General features: G+C 43.1%; 1 protein-coding gene across 8 annotated transcripts in view; it reads right to left on the bottom strand.

Moving 5' to 3' along the window:
• Positions 1–17309, bottom strand: part of LOC124049557 — a 119340-nt gene that overhangs the window by 23114 nt on the left and 78917 nt on the right. The gene's annotated exons all lie outside the window — the stretch shown is intronic.

Genomic DNA, 17309 nt, shown 5'->3' with positions numbered 1-17309 from the left:
ATTTCACTATTCTCTTCATACTCGGTCACCTTTGCTTCACAGGTAGCACACTGTGATGAGTGACTGCAAATCTGAGTCGCCTGAACGCTTCTGAGCCCAACAGATGAGGGATTTGGAGCACGTTCTGGTACGGCCTGCACCGATTCAAACACACAATAAACAGGGAGGAGTTTATATAACAAACTTTCCACGCGTCGCGGAGTAAAACCACTCTGTTGCATTCAGTTACTCGCCACGTCAATGATGACTTGGGGCTACCTTTACTTTGAGAGGCGTAACATGTTATAAGCTGCATGGTGTGTGTGTGTGAGAGATATTTTTTATACTGTATTTTTTTGCATTACTTGTGTTATTAGACATGAATAATTCTTCAGTAAAAATACAAATGTATTGTGTGCAAATTGTACATGAAAGTATTAAAAGCAAACGCACTCATCATGCACAGTGACCCCTGTTATATTATACTACACCACATGTATGTTACATTAGTTATGTTATGTTTTAACGCCTAAGCTGCATTTCAATATCGGAGCTGATGGAGCCAAACTAATTTATGTGCTACTTGCTATTTTAAAGTACACTAATGAATCATATTTAATAAGCTGACCATATGTTTTGTATTTAAATGTCATCTGCAAAGTAGAGCTGCAGAGTACAGCTGTCACATAAATGTAGTGGAGTACAAACTACATTATTTCCCCCTCACAAATGTAGTGGAATAAAAGAATAAAACAGCAGAAGACTGAAATTCTCCAGTCATGTACCTCAAAAATATAATTGAGCACAGAACTTGAGTGAAATCAAATTAAAATCATGCTATAACGCCCTCGAGTTTGACAAGTTGCCAAATTGTAATCAAAATATTCTGACACATATTGAAGTATTTTCACTAATTTAATCTAGCATCAAAATTAATACTCATGCAGATAAATCAGTAACCTGTATGTTCGCACATTACTACTCTGTACGTGGTTTTCTGCTCTCCAACTTTCTCACTTTGCCTCACTCCTTTATTGTTTCCAATCTTTCTTGCTCTACGATGTCATCTATCATGGGAAATTTGACCCATATTTTGTAATTAAACGATCAATAGCTCTGTAATAGCGAGGGATGTGTTCGGGCCCAAACTCCAGCTACCATGACTGATTGAGACCTGTTGCCTGAGATGTGTGGATCTGAGTCCGGTCCTCTGTAGACACAAAGTCCTGTGAAGGAAACTGCTCATCCGGGAGCCACATGGTGCGACTACGTTAGCAGAAAGTTGAGGAACACAAGCAATTTATTGCGTAGAAAGCGAGATATATTTTCAATTTGACCATGTAAGTGACTTTTTGCTCTTGCAGTAAGAACTTCTGTAATTGGAAAGATAGTTCATTCTATTACATTTTTTTTTTTATTTCAGAAGATATTAAGGCTTAGTGACTTTACAGTTCATAATAGCTAAAAAAAAAGGGACTGTGTGCCTATATGTAATACAGAATTGATAATGCAACACACTCCTAAGTTCAGACTGCACAATGGCAAACGTAATATATACTTTTTCACATCATTAGCTTAGTGATATATTCTCTGAATTAAGCTTTGAGAAGAAGTTTACATCACAAAGTTAAATTACATCAAGTAAAGTTTACATTACGGCCGCTGCTGGGACGCCCATCCAGCGGTTCCTCGACAGGTGTGTGGGTGTCATCGTGTACGCTGAACAAGGCTGCGGCTGACACAACGCGTAACTCCAAGGGGAGCTGTTAAAAGCAGGTTGCGAGCTGTTTGAATATGCCAACAGCCATCTCTTATCTCGCATCACAACAATTAAAACTGTCTGGAAGGTAAAACATAATGAATCAAACCTGGTTTCACACGGTGGGTTTCCATAGAAACGTGTATAATTATGGTAATTAGACCATTGTGAACAATCTATTTTGTCCAAATTAAGTAAATATGCACAGGGACCTAAACGTGTCTGTTGAGAAAATGTTGTTTTTGACACCAAGAGCAAAAAAGACAAACTTTCAGCCCCTTCAGGCATCATGACACTTTCTGGAATATAGTGATGGAGCTCTCCGTCCCTAATGATCCTAAAGCAGGAGGGAAAAATACAGCGGGAGGAGGGAGTAATTAAAGTAAACACTCCTCACCATTTACATGCCTGTGGTCCAGTCTATATGCACATACAGTTAAAAAAGTACATGAGATCAAAGTGAGAATTACACTGAACAATGGTAATAACATCTGTTGACAGAATGGATTATTTTTATTGGCCTTTCTTTTGCTAAATGAATGGATACAAATGGATGCACATCACACAGGTAATGTTGTTGTGGAAAGTAAATAACTACATTTACATAAGTACTGTGCTTAAGTATAATTTTGAGGCACCTGTGCTTTACTTTCATATTTTCTGTCACTTTATACATCACCACAGTTCAGAGCGAAAGTTTTTATTTCAGTATTTATCTGACAGCTACTGTCACTAGTTACTTTTTCAGACAGGGATTTTACATAAAAAACCCCCAAACTTCAAATTCTTTGTTTAACACTGAACCAGCCTCCTTTCTGGCTTGTAACTAAAAAATCTGTTTGTAGCCCAAACACGTAAACACATCATGCATTTGAAAGAAGAAGTTTGTAGGAAAAAGTTTGAAATTTAATATAATTTTAATGTAATATATAATTAATATTTCATAATATTTCCTTTTTTATTTACTTCTTCTTCTTTCCTCACCCATAAATCACTGTACAACTGTCCTTAAATCAATGGTAACCCTTTGGATGTACCCATCCCATAGACTGGAAAGTCCTGGTCTAATTCTGTACTGAAAACAGTTAAAATGAAAAAAGCACCCACTGATGCGTAGTTTTCACAAGAATTTGATATTTAATATCAGTCACAGGGGTCATTTTTATGGAGGAGTACCTGCAGGGGGGAGTAGGCATACATTTTACTGCTAACACTTTTTATTTGTACTATTCGGGGGCATTTTTATTTCTTTTTTATTGCCTTTTCCAGCGCTGGTGGACTATACTGTATGTAAGAATGAATGCAGCATCTCTTCTAAAGATTTATGTTGTTCAAACCAAATGTCAGAGGTCGGCGGTATAGCGTCAAAGAGAGGCGTCGCCTGTCACACTGCGCTTGAGCACCCTGACCTCGAGGGTCAGACATCCACAGCAGGTCACCGAGTTCTCGGTCACATGGTCACGGCGGTCTGCGGGGACTCTATACGAGACATGAGCTACAACCGCTGAATGACAGGGAAACATGGGCAGCGTGTAAAGATTAACCTCTGACTTAACATCCTGTCAGATGTTCCACCTGAGCAAAGTCTAAGAGTTACAGTAGCTCTGATATACGGCCGCACAGAAGATATGCAACAACTTTGTGTGCTCTAATCGATGCAGGTCATTCTGTTTGTGATCTGCTGTGGCACAGTTTGCAAGGCGTTTTTCTTTTTTTCAGTTCTTTGTCACAGATATCACCGTCGTCTTCAGTCTTGCTGCTAATAACATTGATTCCCCTTCATCATACATCTTCAATGTAAATTGTCCTCCGCGACTTTTCAATTGATTGAGCCGAATGATGAGGGAAATGTTAGCGCGGTCACTGCGAAGCCATTGATTTGTGAAGTGATAGATAAAAAGCATTTATCATTTTGAAGTAGCCATGATAATTAATTGATATTGACTGAATTGCTGCGAATGCTGAGACCAAGCAGACGAAGCCACGGAGAAATGATGATCCAACTTTCATGCTGCTCTCATGTTCAGAGTGTCCTCAGAAGTCTAATAACTCCTCTCCACGGCATTCAAGAAGTAAAGGAGATAGATATGCAGATATCTTGTGTAATTGAAGGCTATTATCATAATGCACTCTACCTTGTGTATTATTCATATTCAAATGGACAGGTTTGAGCTGAAAATATTTCACAACCCTCAGCCTTGATTGCAGATTGAGAGTTGGAGAATAGCGACCACTGATTTAAATTACACGTGTGAAGAGGTAGGATGAGGGCTTGTCTTCTGTCTACATCTAGAAGTTCATGCAATTTAAACATCAAATTATCAAGTTCAATATTTGATGTTTCCACTATTGCTGTTAAGAGGAGGATATGAGATCCACTTGTGCTTTGTTATAAAATGGAGGTTCCAATATTCTCCAAAGTGTTATCTATGAATGCACAGCGCTAACAGACGGGTTATTTCAATGATGAGACTTTAGAAGAACAGCCATTAGCTTGAGAGAATAATGCAGCTCTCAGGTTTAGAAGTCTTCCTTTTAGCACAGGAGATGTCGCGCTCCACACATATGTGCTCCACCTGGCTGCTTCAGCAGAGATCCTTTTCTCCAGCGCTTCTCTCGTGCTTTTCTTTTAGCTCCAAACCGATCTCACCAAACGTTTGGCTGTACAGAGGCTGCAGGCAGCGTGCATTAAAGACGTTCCACCCTTTAATTTCCCTATGATTTTCGCCATCTTTCTGACACCTCAGAGCTTTCTCAGATCACTAAATCAGTTGCACAACTCTCAGAAGCCAAAGGTGGCTGCACAGAGGGGACCTCAGCTTTGTGAGCTGCAGGACCCCGGGCACACCTCTTGGTTATATTTATTTCTCTGGGAAATATCAAGAAGCTTGAACCTTGTTCTCGCTGACCCTCGATGCGCTGCAATCACACTCTGCAAAGCACCCTGTAATTACAAGCACCATCTCCTATTCATCAGAGGACAGAATGAAAATGCCTGTGAGTATGCTGGACTTGTATCCTGGTAGGTGGCATGATTGTACCATAAGCAGTGGGCTGATTTCTTTTCCAATTAAATACCAATAAAAGGTCAGTCAAAAAATATTTGTTATTCTAAAACAGGTTAAAAAATAAATGCAATCCAGTGAGGAGGAGACATAATTACCTTTTCAATACACCAGTTTGACATTTTGGGACATTCCTTTACTTATTTTCATTCAGAGAATTAAATAAGAAAATTGATGCAGTTCTCATATTGTTAGCATGAAGAATGGAAGCGGTGGGAAACAGCTGGCCCGTTTTTATCCAAGGGTAAGTACATCTGCCTACCAGCATCTCTAAAGCTCACTCATTAACATGTTGTACCATCTTTGTGCATTCTGTACAAAATGTTAAGTGTGGCAATATGATTTCCTCACCAGTCACACAGACGTCCTGTGTCTGGCTAACTGTGCGACTGACAGGCAAACAGAGGCTCTGCAAAACCCTGCAAAACCCACTATTTGCACACACAATTGATCTTTAAAGGTGCTGATGGGCAAATCTTGAGCCTTTAGACAGAACCAGAACCTAAACCAGTCCGCCCCCCCATTGCCAGTCCAAATGCTCTGCTGAGCTAATGGACAAATATGACAAATGAGCATTGCATCAGTCTTCTTCTTGTCCAACTTGGCACATAACAGAAAACGCAATAGGTTATTATTTGATATATAACAAATTATTACTTTAGTATTTCGTTTAAAATAAAGTGCCATTTCATAGAGCATCTAACCGCAGTGTTGTGTGTTTGAAGAAAAAAAAATAAATCAAACTGAGGTTTAGCTATTTGCTCAGATTGAAAAGTCAATCAAGGCCAGTGACACAAGAGGGGCTGAACAGTCCTCCATTTTCAAAAAAAAAAAAAAAGAGAGAAGAAGAAAGTATTAAGAGGTCTGAATAAACGCTGCACCTGTACAATGATAATGTCAGGGAGAGAAGAAGCTGCTAATGCAGTTTAGAAAACAGAGAATGGGCACTGTGGACAGCTGAAACGCACGCACGTGTCAATGGAAAAACTCATGTAAAAGCTGCTGTATCAAAGAGAACGAAGGAGCTCAAGATAAAGACAAAGGAGAGAGGGAGAGAGAATTAGAGAGTGAAAAAGCAGGGAAGAATAGAGAAAGAAAACACATAAAGCAACGCTGAGATTTCTCCAAATGCTTCTCTCTGATTTGCTGAAATTCATAATCCTCTCTCCTCTTTCCCACACCAAAGATCCTTTCGCAGCATCCATAATTCTCAGCACTGAATCAATCCCCTTGTTCATTTTAAAACTCTATTGTTTCTTATCTGTGAAAGTGGCTGCTGCGCAGACGTGGTGCGCTTCTTTTACACACGGGCAACAACAACAGCAACTGATAAACACCTCAGTTTGCTTCTTGGCTGTTTTTCATCCTTCGCCGTTAGTCTGCTTTGATTTGAGCTCCTGCGGTGACCAAACGATATGAACAACCACTGTAACACAAAACACAGCGTAGCGGCTCTTTCTAAATTTACACTTTTACACTCATCTCTTGTTATATTTTTAATGGCTCCAGTGCACTCGTGTTGCAAAGTCTCTCCAGGCCAGATTCTTTCTCCTCCCCTCTCCTCTACGGCCCTTATCCTTCTCGCCTCGGGGCACTCGCAGGCCTGCCGAAAGAAATCACCCGCGCATCACTGGAGACATGCAGCACCCCCCACACATCCCCCTCGATGCTAAAATAAACTGCTCACCTTCCCCTTGCATTGTTAGCCGATCAGTCTCACTTTCAGGTGAATGGGCTGCTTCTCCTGTGCTCTCGGGCTTCTCCCGTGTCTTGTTTAAAATTGGCTAAAATGAAATGGTGGCTTATGCTTAAGTCGAGAATCTCGCTCTCGCTCTTGGCTAAAAACTGCAGGGTCACATCATGCACCTTGTCAAAGTGTGCCCCTTCTCTTTTTCCTCATGTGGAAACTAATGTGGCACATGTAGACCTGGTTGGTAGTGGAGACCTTAACGTGGACAGAGACAAGCACAAGTGTCAGAACGTCAGGGCGGTTTTGTCCCCGTTGGTGTCCTGGGCTGAGCTCCTCCATTACACGAAGCTCCATGCAGCTGTTCCAAAATGGCTGCCTCTGTGTTTCGGTTTGTCTGGTGTCAGAGGACTGTGCAAAGGGAGGAAATATGTGCTTCTGCGGATGCATACAGATTAGGATTAGAGTGTGAGCGGCAACGCTGTAGCCTTTGTCATTAACAGGCAGTTTTAATCAGGGTCTGTCCCAGGGCTCTGCTGTTCGCCTCAGGAGCCCTGCAATCCTCAGAGAGCAGGAGAAGCAAGAGATAGAGGGAGAGGAAGGAGCAAGAAGAGGAGTGTAAAAGAGGCAATACAGGGAGGAGGAGAGGATGAGAAAGAGGGAGAAAAAAAAAAGAAGACCTCATCGTAACATTGGGAACAGGGTGGGGGAGGTGGCATGCAGAGCAAGGAACGCTTGGATGTATTTCTGCATCTACATGCGCTGTATATCCTGTCGTAGGCAAGATGGCTGCTGGATGTGCTGTGCCATTCATTGCGCTCTCCAGGTGCTATTGATTTTGCTCAGGCCCTGTGTCTGTGTATTATTTAAATGTTAAGATGTCAGTGTTGGTAATCGCTAGCTCCATTAATAGGCGGGCAGCACGGCTGCAGCCACAGACCTGCAGAGAGCCAGGGCAGGCGGATGAATTATTAAGGAGAGGATGAGGTGGTGGGACATTTCCACCGTCACCCTCACGAATGTCATCCCACTCAGCCGGGAGACACACAGGCACAAGCTGGCTTGACAAAAATCGACAGTGACTTCCTCCTCCCCCACCCGGAACCGGTTTGATCCTGATTGCAGACACTGCAGCTGGCAATTTCCAGAATAATCTGCAGCTCCAGCCCTGCCTGCCCTGCCCCCCACAGATCTGCCAGCTCTTCCCACCCCCACCCTGCCTTGTGCCCCGGCATCCTCTACGGCCCTCCAACAGCATCGATAATATGGACAGCAGGAGAGGCCTTTGATTTGCTGAATCAGAGGATCCCACCTCACCACTACGGTGTGTGTGTGTGAACATGCAGATGAGAGAGGGAGAGACAGAGTGAATACATGCACAGTCTAATGGGTGAAAATATACAAGTCAATAAAGCTGCAACAGTTTTTTTTTTCTTTCCGAAGAAGCTTATGGTTGAAATAAGAGCAGCTGAATGGAAAACAAAGACAACACATCCAGTCACATAAATATTTACTACCTCCACCCCCGTGCACTGTGCTTATGTTTTAATATCTATGATTTTATCGTGTTGTCGGAAACCATTGCAGCGTCTTCAGCACTCTTACTTGGTTTTTGGCACTCGTGTGGAATAATGTCAGCAGCACTGATTGGGATGTCAGTGACAGTCATGTGCACGGAGGAGTTTGATGAAAACTGAATTATAACAGAATGTTTCATTGTGCGGGTAGAATTAGAGAATAAAACGGAAACAACTTTGGGATGTCACTTGGACAGTGTTTCCTCTGTCATTCATCAACAGCCCCCCACCCCACCCATCATCGGGATGCATTATTTTATCGGCCGTGCAGGGCAGCAGATCGATTGTGAACGCTGGTAAAATTCTAGCTGCCTTAATAGATAGGCTTTGTCACTCACTGCTGGTAAGTGGAAACCCAGGGAGCGAGGCTGTCCACCCACATGCAGGCTGCTTATAACAAAAATAATTGTCTTATCAGAGGGCTTTTCCTCTCCCAGTCAAGTTTATTAACATAGCACTTCATCACAAAAGGATGACTTAAAACACCAAGCCTCAGTGGAGCTAACAAATCAACAGACAGCTAACACACGTCGTTCAGGATGCTCGCCCTGTTTAATTAAACAATAATTATAAACTGCACAGGACATACTAAGGATATAAAGGATAGCCATGTTCAAATGTGTGTGATTCTGCTTTCTAACAGTCAAATAATAATTACAGTCATCGTGTTTTTCAAAAATGATTGAAATGCAAATGCTGGAAGAAGAGTAAATAATGAAAAATGATTAGGAATTGTGGCACAGAGGTAATCGGTTAACATTTGGTGTTGGGGAACATTTTCATTTTCTTTACATACAAGGAGATAAGAATAAAACAACTTAATGTCACTACAGTTTCCTCAAACATATAAGCACAGAAATGGAGATTTACCCGCGCTACCATGTGGGTTTTTGGATTCACCCTCCACAATACAGCTAATTTGCAAACTAGCCATTATTTGGGCCGTTAAAGACATTTTAATAATGAAGTGAGAATATGGAACAATGTCCATACTGCATGGCCATAATTTATACAACGTCTTCATGAGCACCTCTGACACAGTGACAGAATGCATCAATGTTGGGGTGACTAGAACGAGTCACTATTTCCCCCTGAAATGGAGAGTAATTTTCTCTCTGTTTGAGATAGTAGGTCTCAGCACAGATAGACATAATAAGATGTAAATTGGCTGAGGGTTGATATAGGGGAGGGGTGCCTCACTTGGAGTAACATGAACAGCAATTAACCATGTGAGAGACAAGTGCGCATTGTCTCTGTGGATGAGAGCTGGGGCTGCTTCACCGGCTACAACATCATCATCAAAATACACCGAAAAGCACGACCAGGCTGAGGCTGGACCACACGACCATGTTGGTTTTTAACTGTCCTTACTGGTGCTTGTGATTTTCAGGCACACGTTTAGCTCGCTTTTTTAATTCAAAGGCAACACGAAAAAATATTATTTTAAATTTTACGTATCCAGCATACGTTTGAATTCAGATGGACTATTTTGCTTGTATTAGCAGCAGTCCCGGAGAGCGTAACTGCCCGGTGGACCACAATAATTACTGTTTGTCTAACAAATGGCAAGACGTACACATGCACACGCCACCATAACGTCCAACAAGTTCGGTGTGTCTGGCTCTTGGCATTCATCTTAAAGCCTGTGATGTGTACAAATAGGCTGCACACTTAAAGTGACTTGGGAGAGTCAACTGGCTCTTTGTGCTAACTGCTAAGACCACAGAGAGGAAGAAAAAGTGGGAAGAGAACAAATGTGTGTGCACATGGGTGTCAGTGTGTGACTGTGTTAAGTGTTTGTGTGTTTACTTTCCTGCTCTTGTCCGGGGATTAATTGGCGGCAGGCTTGGCAGAGCCATTCTTGAACGCACTGGTTTACGGTGGAGACCAAAGAAAATCGACAGTGATTAAAAATGCCTTTCATTTTATTTTCTCCTCTAATAGATTGAGTAAATGAAGTTGCCTCTAACTTACGTAACGTCTCTGGTGGTTTGGAGCTGCAGTGAGGCCATGTGAGTGGGGGAATTCAATGAGTGAGTCATGTCTAGAGTGCAGTGTGTCTTTAATCCTGGAGGCTGAGAGCGATGGCACAGCAGGACCACCGCGACAGTCAATAAAACACTAACACCTTCCTGGATGGCAAGTGATAAGGGTCAGATGCAACACAGCCGTCTGGTTTTATTGTGGTTTTGTTTTGAATACGAAACCGGGAATCCTGGGAAATTCAGTGGAGTTGGGACAAACTTAACTAACCTAAATCTAAAAATCGACATACAAACATGAATGTAACATTTTAACTTGGGGCTGCTGTGCATATACACAGTGGATGACAGAGAAAAACAGTCATGCTTCAATAGAACTGGTTCACTTTTTCAGATAGTCTCTCCTTTAACGCATTCATGGTTTGCAAAGTGACAGAAATAGTTGTGCAAAGAATAAAAAAAAAAAGGCTTGTGGGAGAAGTTCAAACCCTGCCAAACGCTGCGTGGAAACTCTCTGACCCAGCAACCCCAATTCTGATCGGAAACTTGAGGCAGGAGGAGGTTTCCGAAGCTGTTCGACCATCTGACGAGTGCTTCTACTGAAGCAACGTCTGGTGTTGATGGCAAGTAGCCAGGCTAAAAACAAAGCTCACCTAGTCTCTTGCAGGCCACATTTTGTGCATTGGCTCAGGAAAAAAAGTATGGTTTGATCTTGAAGGACTGAATCTGCAGATCGACTCCATACCAGATGTGTTTTGATCCACTAAAGTCAGATAAGAGTCAGGCTGAATTTAGTCAAGACTGATTGGGATTGGTGGTGTGCTTTGCTTACATGCAAAGCCTGCAGGTCACTCACTAGCAACAAAGAAGAAGCCTTTATTAGAGGAAATTACATCAGACAAATATAAACCTATCGCATTATATATTGACAATGAAACGGCTGACAAATATTAATTCCAGCTTTAGTGGCCAGGTGTCGATTCCCATCAAGGCTGCGAGGCCAGTGAAACTGGACTGAGCTTCGCCCTCATTCACTTCACAGCCAGGTAGGGAAGAAATGTAAAATGACTCACAGAGGAACCTCCTTGACAAGCTGCAAACAAGTTCAGCTACATCAAGCGCTAAAAACTTACAAGATCATTCGCAGCCTCTTCTTGGTATCTTGGTCAAGGCTCTTCCGATCTCAATTTCAGATTTCAGTTTGCTTTTTATTGTGTTGCCTTTCAGATGCATGGCAATATTGACATGGGAGGCAACAAGGAAGGATCACCAATGGCATCAAAAAGCTGTCGACTCTGAGCTTTCTTTGGACCTGACTTTTTTTTATTCATATCATGCACAGAACCTTCTCTACCTGTCCAAAGTTCAAGTTCAGTTGTTTGATGTTGGCTGCTTCTATGTCCCTGGTGTGTCTGTGTGTGAGAGAGACGAGAGACAACCAGAGAACGAGTGTGTGTGTGTGTGTGTGTGCGCCTGTGGCTGTGTCTCTGATGTGACAGTGCGTGTGTACACGAGCTATGTAATTTGGTCCTTGTAAATTTATAATTTGGTTAGCCCAACTGCTCTCAGAGTCTGTTGGAATGCTGCCAACCTCCTGCTGTGTGCGAGTGTGTGTGTGTGTGTGTGTGAGAGAGAGAGAGCAAGCGAGGTGCCGTTACTACCGATCTCAGCCTCCAAACCTCACAGCCCGCTCGTCTTCATCCTCCCGGCTTCTCACATCAATACACCACAACCTTCAAGCCCAAGGTTGCAGCTAACTGGCCTCCTCTGCCTGCAACATGACAGCATCATAATCAGGCCTTTCTGCAACAGCCTTTCCTGCTCTCTGAATGACAGTGGCGTATGTAGACCACCATCTGTATCTGCGGGCTCTACAGTAATGTAATTGTGGCTCTGCACCGAGCTGCGGTGGTGCGGTAACCTAGATGGATGGAGAGCGGCTCGCAGCACTCCGCTTGGGTAATCAGCTGGAGTGCTGGCACGGGCAGAGCAACACCTGCTGCTGAGGGGAGTAGCCAGCGCTAATTGTGGCAGAGTGATGGGGGCCTTGCCGCTGCAGACTCCACCGACAGTTCAGCCTAATGCAATTAGCCGCCATGTTCTCCTCCAGCAAAATTGCATTATGGTTTTTTACATTTAATTTAGCCCGTGCAAAATGAAACGGTATCAGAGAAGAGAGATAATGAGAGCAAACTGATATTGAGATCTGCACTGTGTGGGGAGGCTATTAATGAGAAGACGAAACACTGTGGCTGACAACATGGTAAACTGTGGTAAAACAGTTTAACAGTGTGATAAGGAAGCTTGTGTTTTGTGTTATTGCTCCAAGCCTACAAGGTGGCAGTGAAAGCTAATATTTCCTCCTCTTCTCTGTGCTTCCTCTGCCTTGCTCCTTTTTTCCCCAATATTGATTGAATATTGATCACCAACTGGTTTTCTTTTCTGCATTTTATTGATGGCTAAGCCCATCTGTTGGAGTGAATGTATATGAGGGGTTTCTATTGATCTTCCTAAATGGCTTTTTCCTCTTGTCTCACTGAATGTACTTCCAATCGACAAGTACTGCTTATTCAAAAAATGCTAATATTTCAATTATAAATATTCATCGATGATCTGGGGATTTACTCAGTTTGTATCGCTTGTATCAAAGAGGACTGTATGGTTTACTGCTGCGTGATTGGGGAGGTGAGAGCAGGGCCTCGGCCCTATTAGAGCAAGCTTCTTCTAGGATCCATTCATCTAGCTGAGGTAAAGTAAAAGCAGTGCAGAGACAAGCTGCTGCAGTGTGACTTTGCTCCTCTTCCATGCTTTGATTCATTATTCAGCACCCGAGAAGTCGTCCTGCAATCCCACAGCAGCAAAGAGAAACACGCATATAGACATGCACAGAAGAGAGATGCACACATGCTCACACACACACACACAAATCTTCTGTATGTTGAAAAATTTGTAAAATTTTACAGAAATGGGAATAAACAGACATTTATGCTTCTCCAGGATGATTAAAATATGAAGAGACATGCCTGGTAAAAAGATATAATCACAGAAGTACATGCACACACACACACACACGCAAACAAACACACTGCCCCCTTCTGCCAGCACCACTGGTCTGCATGCTGTATGGAAATGTTTCTCCTAATGACTCCGTAATGACAGCGACTTATGTCTTTACCATAGTTGATTTGTTTCCTGGGTTTTAAGAGTAGATTATTTCCATGGTAGAGACTTAGCGTAAGCCGTTCAGAAACCACAAGCACTGCACTTCAGCCCCGGTTTGGGATTTTAGCCAGGTCTAATCAGATTAAAGCACTGTTTTTCCCCCCTCGTCTCCTTTTTGAAACAACATGCCACACTGCTCTCTCAGTCCTGCTACATGAGCCCGAAGAAGCGGGCCAAAAACAAATTGCTTTTAGTGGAGGCTGACAAGTAGTTGTGTAGAGAAAATAAAAGGTTGTTTGGAGCAGATTAATTCTCCTTCACAGGGGAGCCCGGCTGCACGACTGCCTCAGTGACGGGGAAAAGACAGCTTCTGTGGGATATTCTAAGACAGGAAGAGCTCATTGTTATAGACTTAGCCAAGCTGAATAAACTAGCCACATCCATGTCTGATATACAGTTACGGCATGTGTTGGTTAATAGTTAATTCAGATTCAAGTTGGTATCATCCTCATCCCGCAAAAGACGACATAGAGAGAGAGAAGCCCAGTGTAGATTCAAAATCATCTCAAACCTGCTCCTGAGGTGAACACAATCCAACTAATAACCACACTTGATGTTCTCATCCCGCCTCATATCGGCTCCCTGTTCTGCAAACCCTGTTGAGCAAATATAATTTCAGACACATTCTGTTCTCATTAGTTTCACAGTCATATTACAAATAGAAGAGAAACAGCTGTGGAAAATATATTTCTAGTTGATAATAATACATCACACCTCTGGACTTAAGTGGTTTTGTTCTTGGCTGTGGTTTATGGGAAAGGAGTCCTGACTTCTAACCTGTGAAGGGTGCTTGCTGGTGTGACCTGGATCCTTCAGCATGAATTAAGTGAACAATGGAAGAGCCGGCTGAATGATGGCTCCACGCGCCATTGTGCCTCTGTTACAAAACCACTCCTAAAAGGGCGGCCTAGATGACACACTCTCTAGAAATCGATCACATTTACTCGGCCCCTGGGCCTTCCAAAAGCTGGATTTAGAGCAAAAAAAGAGAGCTAAAATGGCAAAAAAAGAGAAAGAGAGTGAAATGAAATCCCCTTTGCATTTAAAAGCAGAATGGAACAAAAGTGAATAAGGGTAAGGGAAGAGGAATGCCTCGGTCCAGGTCTACTTTGCAGACTCCGACACGCACTCGTGCGTCAAATTTCATCAGCAGTTGCCTATTGATTTTTAACCCTGGAAATATAAGACCAGGAAAGTCGGGCACAGAGATATCCATGGATGCTTGGGCTGGTTATCTTTACCTCTCCCTTGTCTCTGCCTCCTTTCTGAGAGCGTGAGCAAACCAAGGCTCTCTCAATTGTCTGACAATACTCGGCTAACACAGAGGCTGAGCTTTATATACATGATACTAGATAGAAAAGACAGACCTTGAATCCGGCGCTGGGAAAATTCAATATTCCTATTGTATCCAGTGATTCCAGTACAATCGAACACAAAGCCAACAAAGTCTACACTGGCTTGACTGCTGAAACTGATGGTTTACCTTACATTCAAAAGCTTTTCATGTCAAACCTGATCGATGCTCTAGAAACACAAATAAATAAACCAAGGAGGGAAGAAGCCTCACACACCTGTCAGGAGCCGTCTCTAAGTGGAGCCGGTAGGGGTATTTTCAGGCTGACAGTGCGGTCCAGCACTCAAAAGGTTCAAGCCCTGATATCTCTGACAGGCCCATCTCCTGCTAATGGGTCACATAGCCATTACAGTGCGCGGTGACAAGGGTGGCAGATCAGCTGCTCTGCACATTGGATTGTTTTATTACTGTCCCTGAGCCTCAGCAGTGTGCAAGCTGAGAGCTGGAGGCGAGACGAGGCCTCTTCACCAAGCCACTAAAGAGGACAGAGCTCTTTAGTCTCTAAATACAAAGCGCGAGTTCCTGCTCTGAAAGGGACTGGGACACACAGAAACCAGTTAGAGTCCCCTTTCTGCATGTCCTGCAGCTTTTCAGAAGCCTGGATTAAATAAAGGAGCTGCTGCAAGACTGGTCTGCTTAATGGCAGTTGCTCCATTGTTTCTAATTGTTATTCTAAATAAATGTAAACCCAAGTGACCTTAAGGCAGTGCAGTGGGTTTATACAGGGTCAAGGTTAAGCAAGGGTGTCCACTTATGTGGCTCAACTTCCAGACACAACCCCAGTCCATCTGCTCCAGGTCAGACCTTGCTTTCCATCACAAACACGCAGAAGATGAAACGTCAAGGGGCGTTTGAGCAATCACCCCTCCAAATGGAGGCAAGTGATTCCACAATGGTGCCCTATCAGACCTCCACGCGTCAGGGTTATCTGTATGACAAAGCAACTTTCCTATTCCATGCATTTTCATGAGTCGACCAGGAGAGGTGGATGAAAGAGAAGGGTAGCGGTTGGTGACCTCGGGGTCAGGGGGTAGAGGGCTCCAGCTGGTCACACCACCTCCTCATTGACTGATTCCACATCTTCCCTATTGTGTTTGGCGCGTGTCCATTGTTCTGCAGCAGCATTAAAATGCATAGATTCCTGTCAGCCATTTCACTGCTAGTTGACCTTATTAGGTAAGGTGGATACATAAAACATGAAGTTTAGGATCATTAGATATATGTGATTCACTTAAAGGGATGATAGTCGACGCTGAATACGTCCTTGATATCTAAAGGGATGCTCAGTATTCATAGCACAATCAATAAAACATACAGCCTATCGTTATGCTCGGTGGCAGCAAACAAATCCTTGGTGTAGGTGAGGAGATATATTCAAATAATAAACCGAGGTATGAACGCCTCTGGAAATTCCTCGTGCTCTATGGACTCTATTGTAGGTACTTGCCACCCTGCCCCCACTCGGCTCACTATTTTTCTTCTCTGCACGCTTCTAGCAGAGCACACACAGACATACTGCAGCGAGCGGGAGGAAGAGAGGAGAAAAGAGGGGAGTGAGGAGGAGAGAAGAGGTGCTGATACTCAGTAATTGAGGGCCAACCCTGTCAGGGTTGACCTGCAGGAGACCGTAGGATAAAGTGTATTCCATTTTCTCTCTGCTATCCTGGGACTGACAGCCTGCAGAGTCCTGGGGTTTGACAGACCTAACTGAGGGCTGTCACCCTCTGCCCACCTCTTCCATAGCACACATCACCCATTTTCTGGCTTGTGTTCTCACTCAGATGCGCCGTGATTGGCTTATATCTGAGTCAGAAATCATGCCATGAAGATAAATACTCACATGTTTTTGGGATATATAAGATACACCCTGACAGGATGAAAGGCGTGTTTGCAATGCTGTGTGTGTTATACTGACTTCAACCTCATCAGCTGCTCAACAAGGCCTAATACTATCTATTATCTCAACAAGGCCTTTTATTATATCAGCACACTAGAAGGTTTTGTAGAAACAGACTGAAATGACAGCACTTCCTGTTTTAGAGACACTCTAATGCTTCTCCAGCAAAAACAAAGTATCAGTGCTCATCACCAGAAGCGTATCTCCCAAAAAACTGGGGCTGATGCAGTGACGGATAAAGGGAATATATTTAGACCCCCAGCCCCTGCCCTTTGTGTTTTCCTGATTTGTTCTAATGTGGGAGCGTAATCCAGCAAAAGCAGATTATACATGTATTAAATTCCTTAAAATTGCAGTATTTTTAATACCACATTTTCAGTGGAAGTGCAATGGAAGCAGCTTACAGAACATAAACCCCCCAAAGGGTGTCTCTGCCACAATAAAGAGGTTGGGATGTGCAAGTACAATGTAGGACGTTTATGATATATCCACAAAGATAAGGTTGCACTGATGATGTTTGTCTGTAAGAAACGGCTCCCCCACCCATGAAACAGAAAAAGGTTAGATTGACAGCAAAGACTGCTGACATGGGCTATAAGTGTGTGTGCAATTGATTGTGAACTGTGACCCAAACAGTGATCCCCCCCCAACAGAAAAAAAGGTTTTCTGGGTTTACTTGTGTTACTTTACTAAATCAATATAATATCACTTTGCCATTTTTGCCACTTTAGGGGTTTTATGAGTCTCTCCGTCTCGTAAAACCCCTCAAGTGGATTAGCTCCAAATG

The sequence above is a fragment of the Scatophagus argus genome, chromosome 18, assembly GCF_020382885.2.
Source record: "Scatophagus argus isolate fScaArg1 chromosome 18, fScaArg1.pri, whole genome shotgun sequence".
NCBI lineage: Eukaryota > Metazoa > Chordata > Actinopteri > Scatophagidae > Scatophagus > Scatophagus argus.
This window is presented reverse-complemented; position numbering and strand designations above follow the sequence as displayed.